General features: G+C 37.7%; 2 protein-coding genes across 6 annotated transcripts in view; both read right to left on the bottom strand.

Moving 5' to 3' along the window:
• The window catches only part of LOC114661334 (suppressor of tumorigenicity 7 protein homolog), a 260621-nt gene that overhangs the window by 212697 nt on the left and 32639 nt on the right, over window positions 1–15285 (bottom strand). The gene's annotated exons all lie outside the window — the stretch shown is intronic.
• The window catches only part of cav2 (caveolin 2), a 516729-nt gene continuing 511671 nt past the window's right edge, over window positions 10228–15285 (bottom strand). Inside the window, exon 4 of the transcript XR_007935129.1 lies at window positions 10228–10238. The gene's annotated coding sequence lies outside the window, so the exon portion shown is untranslated. The remainder of the gene's footprint in view (window positions 10239–15285) is intronic.

Here is a 15285-nt window from a genome sequence, read left to right as displayed (position 1 = left end):
AGATGTGAATCTGCAAAAGAATGGGAAACCACACAGGAATAGTAGCAAACTGGGTGCCACCAGTTTGCAAAACATAGTGGAAACTTGCATACGCATAGGATAAGGCTGGCGTGAGAATGTGCGTGGCTTTACGCCAAGTTTAGTTTTTACACATCTCAAAATGAATGTGGAAACGGGCGTACACAGCATTTTTCTGCATATGCATCATTTATATATAAGGCCCTTGGTATTTGGTTCTCCCAAGAAGAAATGGAAAAGTACAAAAAACAGGGCAATGTCAAGTGTTGCATTTCACTAGATGATTAAAAAAAAAAACACACCTAATATATGTCAATATTCACAACCTACTTGGATATGCCACAATGGCACACTGAACAAGTATTAACATATCTGCTAAATCAATTCCATGGTTTTGAGTGCATTGTATTTACCATCAATAAAACTGAACTTATGATACTACCATTGACTGGGAATATACATGTATAAAATGATTTTCAGAGTTTATTTTAGTGTTCCATATGTAATTTTACCTCTGGATACCATATGAAAACCTGGTTTGTTTGTGCTATCCAAACTTGGCAACACAAATATATTGTACATCTGTCTTATGAAGTCTTAATGAAAATGCCTATCTAATACTAGTATAGGTTAGTTTCAAATGAATAACCTAAAATATCATATTGTACAATTGTAAAATATAGAGGAACCTCAGTTTGCGAGCATAATTCATTCCGAAAACGTGCTCGGAGTCCAAAGCACTCATATATCAAAGTGAATTTCCCCATAAGAAATAATGGAAACTCAGATGATTCGTTCCACAACCCAAAACTATTCATATAAAAATGATTAATACAAAATATAAAGTAAAACTACATAAAACAAATTAACCTGCACTTTACCTTTGAAAAGAATCATGGCTGGTGTGAGTTTCTAAACTCTTGTGGGATTCCACCCAACGGGACGACACGCGGAAGAGCTTCCCAAAGCAATCGCAGTCTCCCAGCGCTGTAGCAGTTCGCCGTAAAAGTGAATCCGAAAAGATCGCGGACATGCTATAAGCGCCTGCCGTCGATGGGTGATACAAGGAACATTATAAATGCACAGGGCACAGTATTGCTTGGCCACGACCCTGCCTGACTGCTGTGTCTGTATATAGGAGAGTGGCAGATCCCACTACAATAAATAACCGCGCTGTTGCGGTTTCAAGCTGAATAAAGCTGGTTGTGCAAGACAGGGACTCGCACGTCACAGCACACACACACACACATACACGGTCACAATGCTGTAGTAAACAGTATACGCTCGTACGGATGTTGACTATACGAGTGAGGCGCGCCGACTCAGACGGAGAATAGGAGACTATTGCCCACAATCCCGCAGCGAGAGAGAGAGAGAAGAACCATCAGCTTAGTTGTGATTACATGACACTCAGCAGACAAAGAGTATACATACTACTCATATTGCAAGACGTTGCTCGTTTATCAAGTCAATATTTATTAAAAATTTTAGCTCGTCTTGCAAAACACTTGTAAACCAAGTTACTCACAAACCGAGGTTCCACTGTATACGCCATGACTGCAGGTACTGCATGGCAGGGGTCAGAGGCAGTGCAGGGTTTTTATTAGACAGGTATGCAGTACAAAAGTTGTACAGCTGCGGAGAACTTGATAAGGAAATGTGCTAATTGCACTTAATATGCCCAAGGGTGGTTGCCGCAGCTGTCCTTCATGAAGGCTCCTTTGGTACACCTGCACTCACCGGGGATAAAGGGGGCTTTAGAGCAAGAGAACAAGAGAGAAAAAAGAAACCGACAAAGTGGAGGTAAAAAAACAAGGGAATGATAAAGAGAAAGGTCAGGATCGAGGCTGAGCCAGGTGCAGAAGAAAGGAAGCAAAGCAGTCAGGGAAGCCCAGTGCAAAGCAAGAGGAACGGTGTTCCTGGGGTAGTTTCGCTGCTGCTGAGCACTGGAGATGCCGAAGGATGGTATTGGGACAATTGAACAGAGCTCGAAGGTCTCCACATATGCTGAGTGATAGTAGTGGGGACAAGAGTCAAAGAAGGTTGATCGCATTCTCCAGCATCTCTGTCCGCTGAGCAGACCCAGAGAAGGCAGGTTTAAAAGAGCAATGCACTAGGGCTCTAGATAAAGAAAAAATAGCCAAAGCAGACTATGTTTAAACTCTTGATTTTTAACCTCCATGTTGACACTGCTTTTATTATGGATTGTTTATTCATTAAGGAAGACCTCCAACAGTTCTGTTTCCACATTGCCCGTTTTAAATAAAGCACACAAAGCACTTACACCAATCTTGCTGTTTGTGCCCTTATTGCACTAATCCATCTCGGTTTCAAGACTATCGATGTTCCAGGAAGAGGTGATGCCAAGGCTGCGGGCACCCCATGGCATCACAATGACTCACAAGTTAAAAAAGCATGTTATTTTTATTGTGATGTATAATTAGGTCAGCAAACTTGCAAGTTCATTTTAAACTAACCTAACTAGACCACCTTGCATGCAAATTTTGTATGCATGATGTACGTAGGTAGCAGTGATGATCAATTCAATACATCCATGCAGTCTGTATATTCAATAAGCTTTGCACTCATATATATATATATATATATATATATATATATATATATATATATATATATATATATATATATATATATATATATATATATATATTCTCCTTCTGTAATATTATTAATTCACATACATTTCTATATTAATTAATTTTTACAACTACATTATATTACTTACTTTTTTTTTTTTAATAAATTCTTGTGTTTTGTTTTCATTATTATACTGTATCTGTCTGTGACAAAGTACTTCTTGGGATCTGCAAGAAGACAATTATTCATTTTCAGAGATTTTTAGACAAACTTGTCAAAGCTCCTAGTTAGAAAATCTTTGTATATAATTTTTACCGCTTTTTTGCGCCTCAGGAAGCGTGGTGGGGAGTATGTATTCAGTTACCTTCTTACACAATGCGGCATGAGGTGGTATAACTGTGGAGATGGGAAAAGGCAGTGAAGAATGAACAGTGAGCTAATTGAATGTAATATTTAGCCATGAATGAGATTATTCCATAAACTGTTCTGATCCACACACTACACATGGGCAACTGCCTGGTCAAAGGACAAGGGATTTACTTGGAGTAGTAAAAATATTTTAACAAAACGGAATTCTCTTGGCGCCCACTGCAGTCCATGAGGCATGAAACCCAGGCCCCAGTGTTCATAAATTTAAGTTCTGCAGATGTGTAATGAAATTTTGCAAGTATGGGAGTATAAAGACACAAGATGAATACAGATGACATAATCACTGTACTGACAAACTGGGCTTATAAAATGATGGGAGCAGACTGAGCTCATGTTACTTTATCTCTCTTCATACCTTGAAGAGTTTACGTGCGCTATGGCAAGGCTCTTGAAATTGCAGCAATAGTAAATAAAAATGTGCATTTAAACATAAGCTTGAAAGGTTTAAAGCACATATATTCTTCATCTGCATTTTTAACTAAGACTGTCACATTCATATTTAAATATCAGATATATATGGATGTACTGTACATTACAGTCTGAATACTCAAAACAGAGCTGAAAACTGAATGTGTCCTATCTGCATGCTTAGCTTTGGATGAGGCAGTGTTCAGATCTCCTTTTTATAAATGTACATCACTGCTTAAATTCCAAGTTACATAGATTCTATTATTATCATCAGAGAAAGAGAAAGACTTTTATCCAATGAGAACGAGAAGCCTTTTTGTTTATAACATGTGAGTTGATCAACAGAGCTTCCATGACCTCTTTCCACCAGAGAAGAGAGCTCACTGAACCTGACAATACAGAGATGATGATTTTGGAAGTTTCAAATAGGGGCTTTTTAAAAACAAACAAAAACACTCTGTCAATTTACAGTATTAATGTTTCAAGCGGTCAGTCAAATTGAAAAAAAGATTGCAGTGGTAAATGTAACTGTAGACCAGCAAAGAAAATATGATAGCAAATTGATTTTTAGGTAAAGCACAACCTCAATCATCAATTTAAATTTACACCATAATTCTTCTATCAGCCCCTACAAAAATACGAACATTTATCAATACACATTTTTTAGAAGATTTGTTTACTATGCACAACAATCAAAAGAGAGTGTAATCAAACAAAAGCTGTCAGTACCAATGTACATGTTGGGCAAAAAAAAAAAAAAAAATCAGCCTATAATTATAGATCTAGTTTCAGTCAATATTTTATTAGAAAGTCTTTGCTAGATTAATAAGAATGTTTTACTGATTGTGACTTTGGATAACTTGGAGCACAGAAAAGAATTGTTACCACTCAATCCAGAAGTGAATATATAGTATGGTAAAATCAAGAACTACATCGTATTAATTTGAAAACAACATAAGATTCATCTATGGCAGGTGTAGTTCACTACTTTCACAAATAGCTAATTAACAACCATCTTAGGTAACAAAACCTAAATACTTATTTTTAACTCTATTTATTGTGAGTAAATATAGATATTATGAAAAGATTAGTTAATTATGATGAATAACTTGTGGAATGCAAGGAAAGTGCCACATCTAAATACAAGGCTGCTTCAAAATAGTACATGACCCACATCTTAATGATTATAGCTCAGTAGGAGAAACATAAGGAATTACACAAGCCAGATACTGTGAGGTTTTTATGGATGTCCTAAAGCATGTTGTACTAGTGAATTTTACAATAATCTTTGAATGCAAATTTAGATAACATTAAATAACAATAAAGTTTATGAACTCGAGAGCAACAGTTAGACAGGAAATTAAAAGGTGGTTAAAAAAAAAAAAAAGTTGGAAATCATGCAAAGACCAATGAACAGAAGTTCTTGTTTTCAGTACTGAACCAATGGTCACACCGGAGGTAAAATGTAATAAGTACAACAAGGAGAAAACTGATACACAAATAAACAATAGATGTAAATTCATGGAGAAAACATGATCATGTTAAACAGTCATCATCACATTAAACAGTCTAAACATTGTAGAAAGTGTTACAATAAAAAGGCAAAAGTAATTATTTATTAAGAATTCAAACCTTTAAATTGGATTTTTCATAAACCATAATAACTGGAAAAAACTGTTAATGACTATTACTTTATATGACTTGCAATTTACTTTACATGATCGACAAACTAACAAAAAGAAACTATAAGAAATAAGATTAAAAAATTAATAGGTGTGCCTTAAAGTCAAAAGTTTTATTTTTCATAACTGTGGATAATAATTTGCCCTGGAAATTACTAGCAATAAGTGAAAATGTATTTATTTAAAATAAAATCTCCCCGAGTGGCTTTCAATTTAGGCCACTGGAGAACCAGTACAAATGCAAAAAAAAGAAGTCCTAAAACCAACCAAAAACCATCCACTATTGTATGTTGATATTCATCTAGGGATTCTAAACTTGAGAAAAGTGTGCATCCATATCATTTTTTTTTTTTTTTTTAAATATACAGAAGTCTAGGCTTCTCACCCCATGTAATCCATTCACTCCATATACTGTTTGGCAGCTTTTCACCCTAGGGATACAGTTAATGGTAGTTAACTTCTAGAATAGTGTAGTTGCAATTATTTATGAGTGTGATTAGAAACTTTAGGGAATAGGTTTTTTTTGGCGGGTGAAATTTTAATTTTTCAAAGCATATATGCAAAGAAGTCTCTGCTCTTAAAACTTCAATGTATGCAGTTACAGACGTGACAAAACCTTAAACTCCACTGAATTTTACTGAGCCAGGGTACACCAGTAAAGAACTGCAACAGAAAGAAGAGAAATTATGAGGAAGACACAATTGGAGATATAGAGGAGAAAAATTACAGCCTATGGCTACATGAGACTCTGAACAACTGGCGATTGGATGTGCACATGAATGACTTGCTGCTAATGCTGTTTAGAAACTTAGGCTTATTCTGTGACTCAAACACTTTGACATAGGAGATTACTTTGATATTGATGGCAACAAGTTTTCCAACAATCCTTGGTAGATAAGGAGACATATTTCCATTTTTTAAATTAAACTGTAAGACATAACGGGTACTAGAAGCACAAGCACCTATCATTACAGTAAATTTGTGTATTGATCTTGTTGGCTGCAGTGGCACTTAACTTAATGCCTCACAGCTGACATCTAAGTGCTACAAGCCAGAGAGAGAACTTTTTTTTTTGTATCCAGGGTGAAATTTGGCTTTTTGTTTTTTGCTTATTGGATTAAAGTGGAGGATGCAAACTGCAGTGGGTCCAGGAGGACTACCATAACAGGATTCGTGTTCCACGACCAGCCTCTCAAAGTTCTTCATAATGCAAGACCTAAACACCACTGGTCTGTAGTCATTAGGTGAAGAGATGCCTATCTTCTTTGGAACTGGAACAATGCAAGAGGTACTCAACAGCAGCAGTACTTTCTGTAGCATTAATGACATACTGAACAAGTGAGAAAGGATACCACAAAGTTGATCAGCACAGGCATTACGAACTAGAAAACTGAATTCTTCTGGTCTGTACTTTTTCCTGTGTGAAGCTTCCTCAGTTGTCTATTCACTTGGTCATCAGTTATGAGCGGCCCATATTAAAGGTCAGAGAAGGACTTATCACTGGCCATTCCATTTGAAGTGCTAGTAGTTGATATATTGGGGGAGGTGTGATGGGGGGTTGGACAGGTCATTGGTGGCACTGGGAGGGGAAATCTAGAAAAAGAATAATTGATTCAAATCATTATCCTTGTCCACATCCCCTTATAGCACCTAACCCCTGGATTGACCGAGTCCAGTAATTATGCCCAGTCCATTTCAGGCATCTTTCATATTATTCTGAGTGAGATTCATTATGTTAGCTTCAATACATAAAGATTGCTAGGTATGACTGAAACTACAGACACTCAATCTTTTCATATCCTTATCTAATCATTTTAGGTGAAAGGTAATGATGTACTAAACAGATACAGACACTTTTTTTACTTCCTGCTTATTTGTGAAATTCTAACCAATTGTGCTCTCATGTGACTCTGCAGCATCTTTACTATGTTATTGCTGTGTAACTTTCCCTCAGAAAAAACAGTACCATAAAATTGTGACAAAAATTATTTCCTACTATGTTTGGTTGTAATAAAATATGCCTCACCAATATGGAAGGCATGTTATCTGAAACTGGAACATTTATTGCTTCATACTGGATGTACACCAAACATCCACAACACTGAAACCACTGACAGGTGAAATTAATAACATTCGATTATCTTGTTACAATGGCACCTGTCAAGTGGTGGGATATATTAGGCAACAAGTGAACAGTTCGTTTAAAGGGTGATGTGCTGGAAGCAGGAAAATGGATAAGTTTAAGGATCTGAACAACTTTGTCAAGGGCCAAATTGTAATGGCTATACACCTGGGTTAGAGAATTTCCAACACTGCAAGTCTTGTGGGGTGTTACCTTATATTCATTGATTAGTACCAGAATCAGAGGAGTCACTCTGTGTAATTAGACGAACGGAGAAAAGCTATTTTAATTAATTCAGACCTTTTTATTTTGTTCTTTAATTAAAATGGACATTGCTTGTCAGAGTTTGGACAGTGAGCAAGCTTGTGTTTAGTCACATTTTCACTTAGAAAAAGAAAAAAAAAAGTTTTTGAAATTGCTGCTTAATACACAATACCTTTGTTAACATAGCAGCAAAATGTGTCCGTTTTACTTGTGCGCTGGTTAAGTACTGTGTTTCCCCGAAAATAAGACAGGGTCTTATATAAATTTTTCCTCCAAAAGACGCACTAGGGCATATTTTCAGGGGATGTCGCGTTTTTCCACGAACAAAAGTCTACATTTCTCTCTATTATAAAAAAAAATCTTGGAAGGCTTGGAAGGAGACGATATGTGATTTTCTCTGAGACACTAACGACTTGCAGGACAAGGCAGTGAGACTAAAGGACAGCTGCTGCACAGGTTTTAAATTTAAATAATCGACACGCAACTGTGTTCAGCCCCCACTTCACAACGCAAATACAGTGGCTCTGATTGGTCTTCTGCTAAGGGTGCTGGGGCTATTGTGATCAAAGGATGTTAGCGCGGCTTTTAAAAAGGGGGCTGGTGACCAAACCCAAAAAAAAAAAAAAAAAAAAGTTGTTGTAATTTGTGTTTCAAGTTCCTGTCTGTCTGCTTTCTATTGGGTTACCTGTACTTATTCGATTTGTCCTGGATCATTTTGTGGTTGGGGTCTGGATTGTCTGCCGTCTGCCTGTGTATATGAGGACTAAGTGGATTCATGGCCATCCTGCAAAGAAAGGAGCGCTCCTGAACCCATCCACCCGTCTTCACCATTTCAGGAACTAGCGGTAGGACTATCTTTACATTCCCATTCAATGTGCGGATCTCTGGACTATCTATTTTCATCATTACATTTCATCCGTTGCCATTTTCATGATTTTTGTATTTAATGTGTAATCGCAGTGAGGGGAACAGGGGTGGTATCGTTATTTTCATTTATTTCATTGGTTTTCATTTCATTCTTCATATTATTTCATATTTGCTGTTTGATTACCGGTTTGCTTTGTTTTTGTCTCCGTTTGTGAGTGTGTGCAGCTCGAGCCAAAGCTGGGAGCGTCCCTGGAATCTCCACCATAAAAATAAATAAATCGCAGTCTTCTCGACGATGTAAATCTTAGCGGCACCGGACCGCTACAGCATTATTAATTTCTCCTTGCTGCTAATTGACTGTGATGCATCTCCATCTGAATGTTCTTGTGTTTTCCGTTTTGTTCCTCTTAACCCTTAAACCGCCACAACCGGCTACAGTCATTTCCCAGTGCCATTTTCGAGCACGCAGGAGCTGATTAGTCAGTGCCGTACATTCGCTGAGCAGCCAGCTCATGACCACTGCCAGCCCCTTTTGAGCAGGGGGGCTGAAAGCACCCCTAGAAGACACGGACGCTTCTCAAAAAACCTCTCTTAAAAAAACGCTGATAGACTACCTTCACATTGCTCCCGTACTTGCTAGGCTTACTTGCGGCTGCTCTGTCGCGTGATATGCTACACTTACTTAAAAGCCTGAACAGCACCTGTCCTTTTTGGCCGATTGCTTTGTTTCTCTCTCCTCCCCCAGACATCCTCTGCTCCTGTTGGGGGTCCCACTCCCGTTGTGCTCCTTTGATGTTTGTCTATTCTTTAATCAAGAACTTACCGCATACTGAGCTCGTTTTACTTCTGAAAGAGACATGTTTGTTTGCAGTGTTTGAATAAAGTTCCTGTCTCTACAATCTCCTGTGTTTCTGTGCAATTCTGTGACCCAAGTGTGACACCCTGCAGCACTGCATCCTCACTGTCCCTGGGATTGAGCCGCTGCACTAGACTAGCCTGCAAGCATCAGCGCTTACCTTTGTGCTTACATGCAGCCAACTCAAGCGCAGTTGGCTCAGTGATTTACTGAATTTCATCCATGGTGTCAGTTGCACCTTGTACATCTTGTTCAAGTAGTTTTTTTAAATAGTTTTTACAGTTCATTAGCAGTGTGTAAAATGTTCAGTGTTGCAGTAATTGTGATGCTCTTTGCATGAAAAAGAATGTGTTCCATTAAAATTTCACTTTTTCTTTGTGAATTGTGACATTTACTTAATAAGTGCAGTAAAAAGTATTTGGCATCCAGGGATACATTAACCCCCAAGTATGTGGCAGTTTAAGGATTAAAGCCCCAAGATGACGCTGAAATGCCCTGCACCTTCTAAGGCTTCTGGCAATGAAAACGCATTTGCACGAATTACAGTACATATAGCGGTAACATCGGTATTTTACATTCTAGCACTGCGGGTGACATTTCAGTACAGTACTGTACAGTATACGGGTTTACCTTTACACTCTTTATTTTTAGGTAATGTATTAAGCTGAGATTGAAATTAAATTAAAGTGTTTTGGGGGCATATTTAGGGTTTAAACTATAAAAATAGGCTTTTTTTTTTTTTTAAATCACATCCAAAATTCGCAGTTTTTCACAATTCGCGGGTGCTCTAGGAGCGTAACCCCCGCAAATTTTGGGGGTGTACTGTATCTTATGCACATTTGAAAGAAACTGGGCTTTTTTTAAAATGTTCGTACTATGTTAATTATTTGTTTGTGTGTGTCATACAGTATAGGTTTTGGTAAGAATCAAGTACTGCATAATTAAAATGGTAATCCTAATTTAAAATTACACCTCAAGAATTAGGAATGTCTAGCTGGTGCACTTAAACGACAGAAAAATAAAAATTAATTCATGGGTATTTTAAAAGCAAAAACATCTGTAGTACAATTAATGACTGAAATCTATAAGTGCATGTATATTTGCATTTAAGCAGTATTTAACTACTAGTATCAATTAATAGAATCAAAGTTTGAAAATTTTATTTTGTTAGACAAATGGTGAAAGGAACTTTTTTTAATTTAAGCTTTGTTTCAGTAAAGTACATTAAATAGATAGATAGAACATTATTTGTCCCCATTACACTAGCAATTCAACAATATGACAAAAAATATTTTCTTTTATGCTATTGCATTATGGATATGTTGTTTAACTAATAAAATAGTACAGAAAAGTATGCAGCTTAAGAAAATTTTGTTTATTTTAGTATTTTTATGGTCGCTGAGCAAGCAGCCTAAATAATTTCATTTTATTTATGAAAAATGAACAGGTAACAACTCTGATATACAGTAATCCCTCACTTATCGCAGGAGATAGGTTCCAAGGCCGACCGCGATAACTGAATTTCCGCGAAGTAGGGACACTATATTTATTTAATTATTTAACGTGTATTTGGACGTTTTTAAACCCTCTCTGTATTGTTTACAACCCACCATTTACTCTATTAAAAACAGGGACAACTGCTAAGCAATATGAAATCGGTAGATAAGTTTACACTTACTGTATAGCAAAGTACACGTAGCAGCTTGTAGGCGGTCATGACGTCGTCGACCTTGTTACAAAGATTCCTAAAGCACATTCCATCCAGACTACTGTTTTATCACGTCCACTTGCAGCTCGTTTTGCACCCTGGTTAAAGGACACTGCAGCCGTAGATCTTATATGTTTTTCCTCCTTTTTAAATAAAAAGAATCGATGTCCTGCAGCGGTGTAGCTGTTCCCTTCCTTCAACATATCCAAAACTTTTACCTTTTCTGCAATCATTTGCATCTTCTGTTGGTGCTTGGACACGGCCCCTGAAGCATTAGCACGTTAATGATGAATGAGTGAGATGAGACTTCCTGGTTAATGCAACACTCCGTCGCTGAGCCAATCAGCAGCACACAGGAACTTAACTGCGTGCTCTGATTGGGTAGCTTCTCAGCCATCCGCCAATAGCATCTCTTGTATGAAATCAACTGGGAAAACCAACTGAGGAAGCAAGTAAAAAGACCCATTGTCCACAGAAACCCGCGAAGCAGCGAAAAATCCGGGTTATGAATTTAGATATGCTTACCGCGAAGTAGCGAGGGATTACTGTATATCCGAATTATAAAAATACCAAAGTTAATGCTTTAATGAAAGAGAAAAATGTGAATCTATATAGGAATAGGCCATTCCAATAACATGAAATCAATGATCAGTATCAGTTCTAAAAAAACTTGGCATGAGCATCCCTACTGGTAAACCTGGAGCCTGGCATTATTATACAATGAATCTGGAAAGCATTCACAGCACATCACATTTTCCACATTTTGTTATGTTATAGCCTTATTCCAAAATGGATTAAATTCATTTTTTTCCTCAGAATTCTACACACAACACCCCATAATGACAACGTGAAAAAAGTTTACTTGAGGTTTTTGCAAATTTATTAAAAATAAAAAAACTGAGAAATCACATGTACATTAAGTATTCACAGCCTTTGCCGTGAAGCTTGAAATTAAGCTCAAGTGCATCCTGTTTCCCCTGATCATCCTTGAGATGTTTCTGCAGCTTAATTGGAGTCCACCTGTGGTAAATTCAGTTGATTGGACATGATTTGGAAAGGCACACACCTGTCTATATAAGGTCCCACAGTTGACAGTTCATGTCAGAGCACAAACCATGCATGAAGTCAAAGGAATTGTCTGTAGACCTCTGAGACAGGATTGTCTCGAGGCACAAATCTGGGGAAGGTTACAGAAAAATTTCTGCTGCTTTGAAGGTCCCAATGAGCACAGTGGCCTCCATCATCCGTAAGTGGAAGAAGTTCGAAACCACCAAGACTCTTCCTAGAATTGGCCGGCCATCTAAACTGAGCGATCGGCGGAGAAGGGCCTTAGTCAGGGAGGTGACCAAGAACCCGATGGTCACTCTGTCAGAGCTCCAGAGGTCCTCTGTGGAGAGAGGAGAACCTTCCAGAAGGACAACCATCTCAGCAGCAATCCACCAATCAGGCCTGTATGGTAGAGTGGCCAGACAGAAGACACCCCTTAGTAAAAGACACATGGCAGCCCACCTGGAGTTTGCCAAAAGGGACCTGAAGAACTCTCAGACCATGAGAAAGAAAATTCTCTGGTCTGATGAGACAAAGATTGAACTTTTTGGTGTGAATGCCAGGCGTCACGTTTGGAGGAAACCAGGCACCATCCCTACAGTGAAGCATGGTGGTGGCAGCATCATGCTGTGGGGATGTTTTTCAGCGGCAGGGACTGGAAGACTAGTCAGGATAAAGGGAAAGATGGCTGCAGCAATGCACAGAGACATCCTGGATGAAAACCTGCTCCAGAGCGCTCTTGACCTCAGACTGGGGCAATGGTTCATCTTTCAGCAGGACAACGACCCTAAGCACATAGTCAAGATATCAAAGGAGTGGCTTCAGGACAACTCTGTGAATGTCCTTGAGTGGCCCAGCCAGAGCCCAGACTTGAATCCGATTGAACATCTCTGGAGAGATCTTAAAATGGCTGTGCACCGACGCTTCCCATCCAACCTGATGGAGCTTGAGAGGTGCTGCAAAGAGGAATGGGTGAAACTGACCAAGGATAGGTGTGCCAAGCTTGTGGCATCATATTCAAAAAGACTTGAGGCTGTAATTGCTGCCAAAGGTGCATCGACAAAGTATTGAGCAAAGGCTGTGAATACTTATGTACATGGGATTTCTCAGTTTTTTTATTTTTAATAAATTTGCAAAAACCTCAAGTAAACTTTTTTCACGTTGTCATTATGGGGTGTTGTGTGTAGAATTCTGAGGAAAAAAATGAATTTAATCCATTTTGGAATAAGGCTGTAACATAACAAAATGTGGAAAAAGTGATGTGCTGTGAATACTTTCCGGATGCACTGTAAATGCTACTTTTGACACATACCACCTACTTAAAGATTGTTGCAGACAACGTACAACCCTTCTTGTCAAGGGTATTCCCCGATAGCATGCACCTCTTTCAGCAGGATAATGTGCCCCACCACACTGCAAAAATAGTTCTGGAATGGTTTAGGGAATATAACAAAGAGTTCAAGGTGTTGAGTTGGCCTTCAAAATCCCCAGATCTCAATTCATTGTAGGATTGCTGGAAAAACCAAGTCTAATCCATGGAGGCCACACCTCACAATTTACAGACTTAAAATATTTGGTGCTAACCACTTGGTGCCAGATTTCACAGGAAACACCCACAGAAGTCTTGTGCAGTTAATGCCTCTACAGGTTAGGGCTGTTTTGGGCAGCACGAGGGGGACCTACACAGCATTAGGCATGAGGTTTTAATGTTGTAGCTGATCGGTGTAAACTGTTAGCTTTAAGGCAATTATGTCATTTCAAATGTATTTTGGTATACCATTGGCATTAGCCATTGGCCACCAGTGTAAGCTGCTAAGACACTTTTTAATATATAAATACCACTTGAGTCAAAAAAAAAATTCTGAGGCAAAAAACAACTGTGGGAAAAAAATAACTGACTGCAAAAAAAATAATAGTAATATTGAACTACGTTTTAAGGAACAGGCCAATAATATACAGTCAACATAGGGTAAAACTGGGAGAAGGGAGAGATATTACTTCCAATGTGCTGGAATTTTAGGAGGACAACATAAACAATTGATAGCCAAAATGAATTAGAATTTTTATTTTAATTTTCAGAAAACGTGTGTGGCACCATAAAAATATATTACATTATGGTTATATGCTAGTTTATTTACATAATGGAGTTCAGCAATAATGAATGCTGTTTCATTTTGCACATATCCTTAAACAGGTGATTATCATATTTAATAGATGTCGCAAAATAACTACAGATCTGGTATAAAATTCAGAAATAAGGAGATGAGTGGCAGATGAAATGTAAATAAATAACATTTCACACATTGTTTATACTGCATGTGTGTATATGAATGTGTATATACATATACAAACATATGCATACATGTGTGTTTGTGTATGCGAGTGCATGCATGTGTTTTTAATCATACAATTTTAATCATAAATAAAGGGCATTACTTTCCACATTCAAATAAATGTATAAAAAAAGTATGAAAAAAATTGAAACACATACTGTAGGTTAATTCATAAAAGCTTTCATATCAAGGTAGAAAATGTGCCTGAAAAAACACTATCAATGAGAATCGGTTTAAGGATCATGAATGTTGTAGAGAATTTTCCTGGCAACTACAGAGCACTAAACTATGTCATGCTGGTTGAAAACAGGCTTCAAGTATACAAAACATGTCACTAAACATTAATTTTCTGCATTCACAGGGAGTTTTTCCCTACTAATACCCATGCAGCAAGTGATGAAAATAGAGAAATGTTTATGCCAGGACGCTGCAACAACAGAAAAGCAATATCAGGCAAGTGGAATGCATCAATGCTGACTGATTATTGGACATTAAGAAGCACTAGGTGCTGCGTACACATGAAAATCAGCAGCAAAACATTTTTAACTTAAATGAACTAATGCAATATGCCAGCATCATTGGGTTATTAAACATGCTAAATTCAATAAAAGTTAATTTCACGTTTCTTTAAATTTCTCCATGAGTCAGTCAGTCTGAACTTTTTTATGTTCAGCTTGAGGCTGTCTATCATAATAACCAAAAATGTTTCAGGAACCAAAACTTTTAAAATATTTTTGACGAGTATAATCAGAAAGACATAAGCAAATATAATTGTTGGTTTTACCCGAACTATGGTTATAATCAGTATTAGCCGCAGAACTGCAAGTACAAAGAAGTAACAATATTAAGTCTTTGTACATATCCAGTCATCTTAAAGGCTAGATGTGGCACTTTCTGCCAAAATTTTAAGGTGCATGCAGAAGGAAAGTCGTCTTTGTATTCTCAGGGTCAAA

This window comes from Erpetoichthys calabaricus, chromosome 1 (assembly GCF_900747795.2).
Source record: "Erpetoichthys calabaricus chromosome 1, fErpCal1.3, whole genome shotgun sequence".
NCBI classification, from domain to species: Eukaryota; Metazoa; Chordata; class Cladistia; order Polypteriformes; family Polypteridae; genus Erpetoichthys; species Erpetoichthys calabaricus.
Note: the sequence above shows the minus strand (reverse complement) of the source record. Positions and strands in the feature narration are given on the sequence as shown.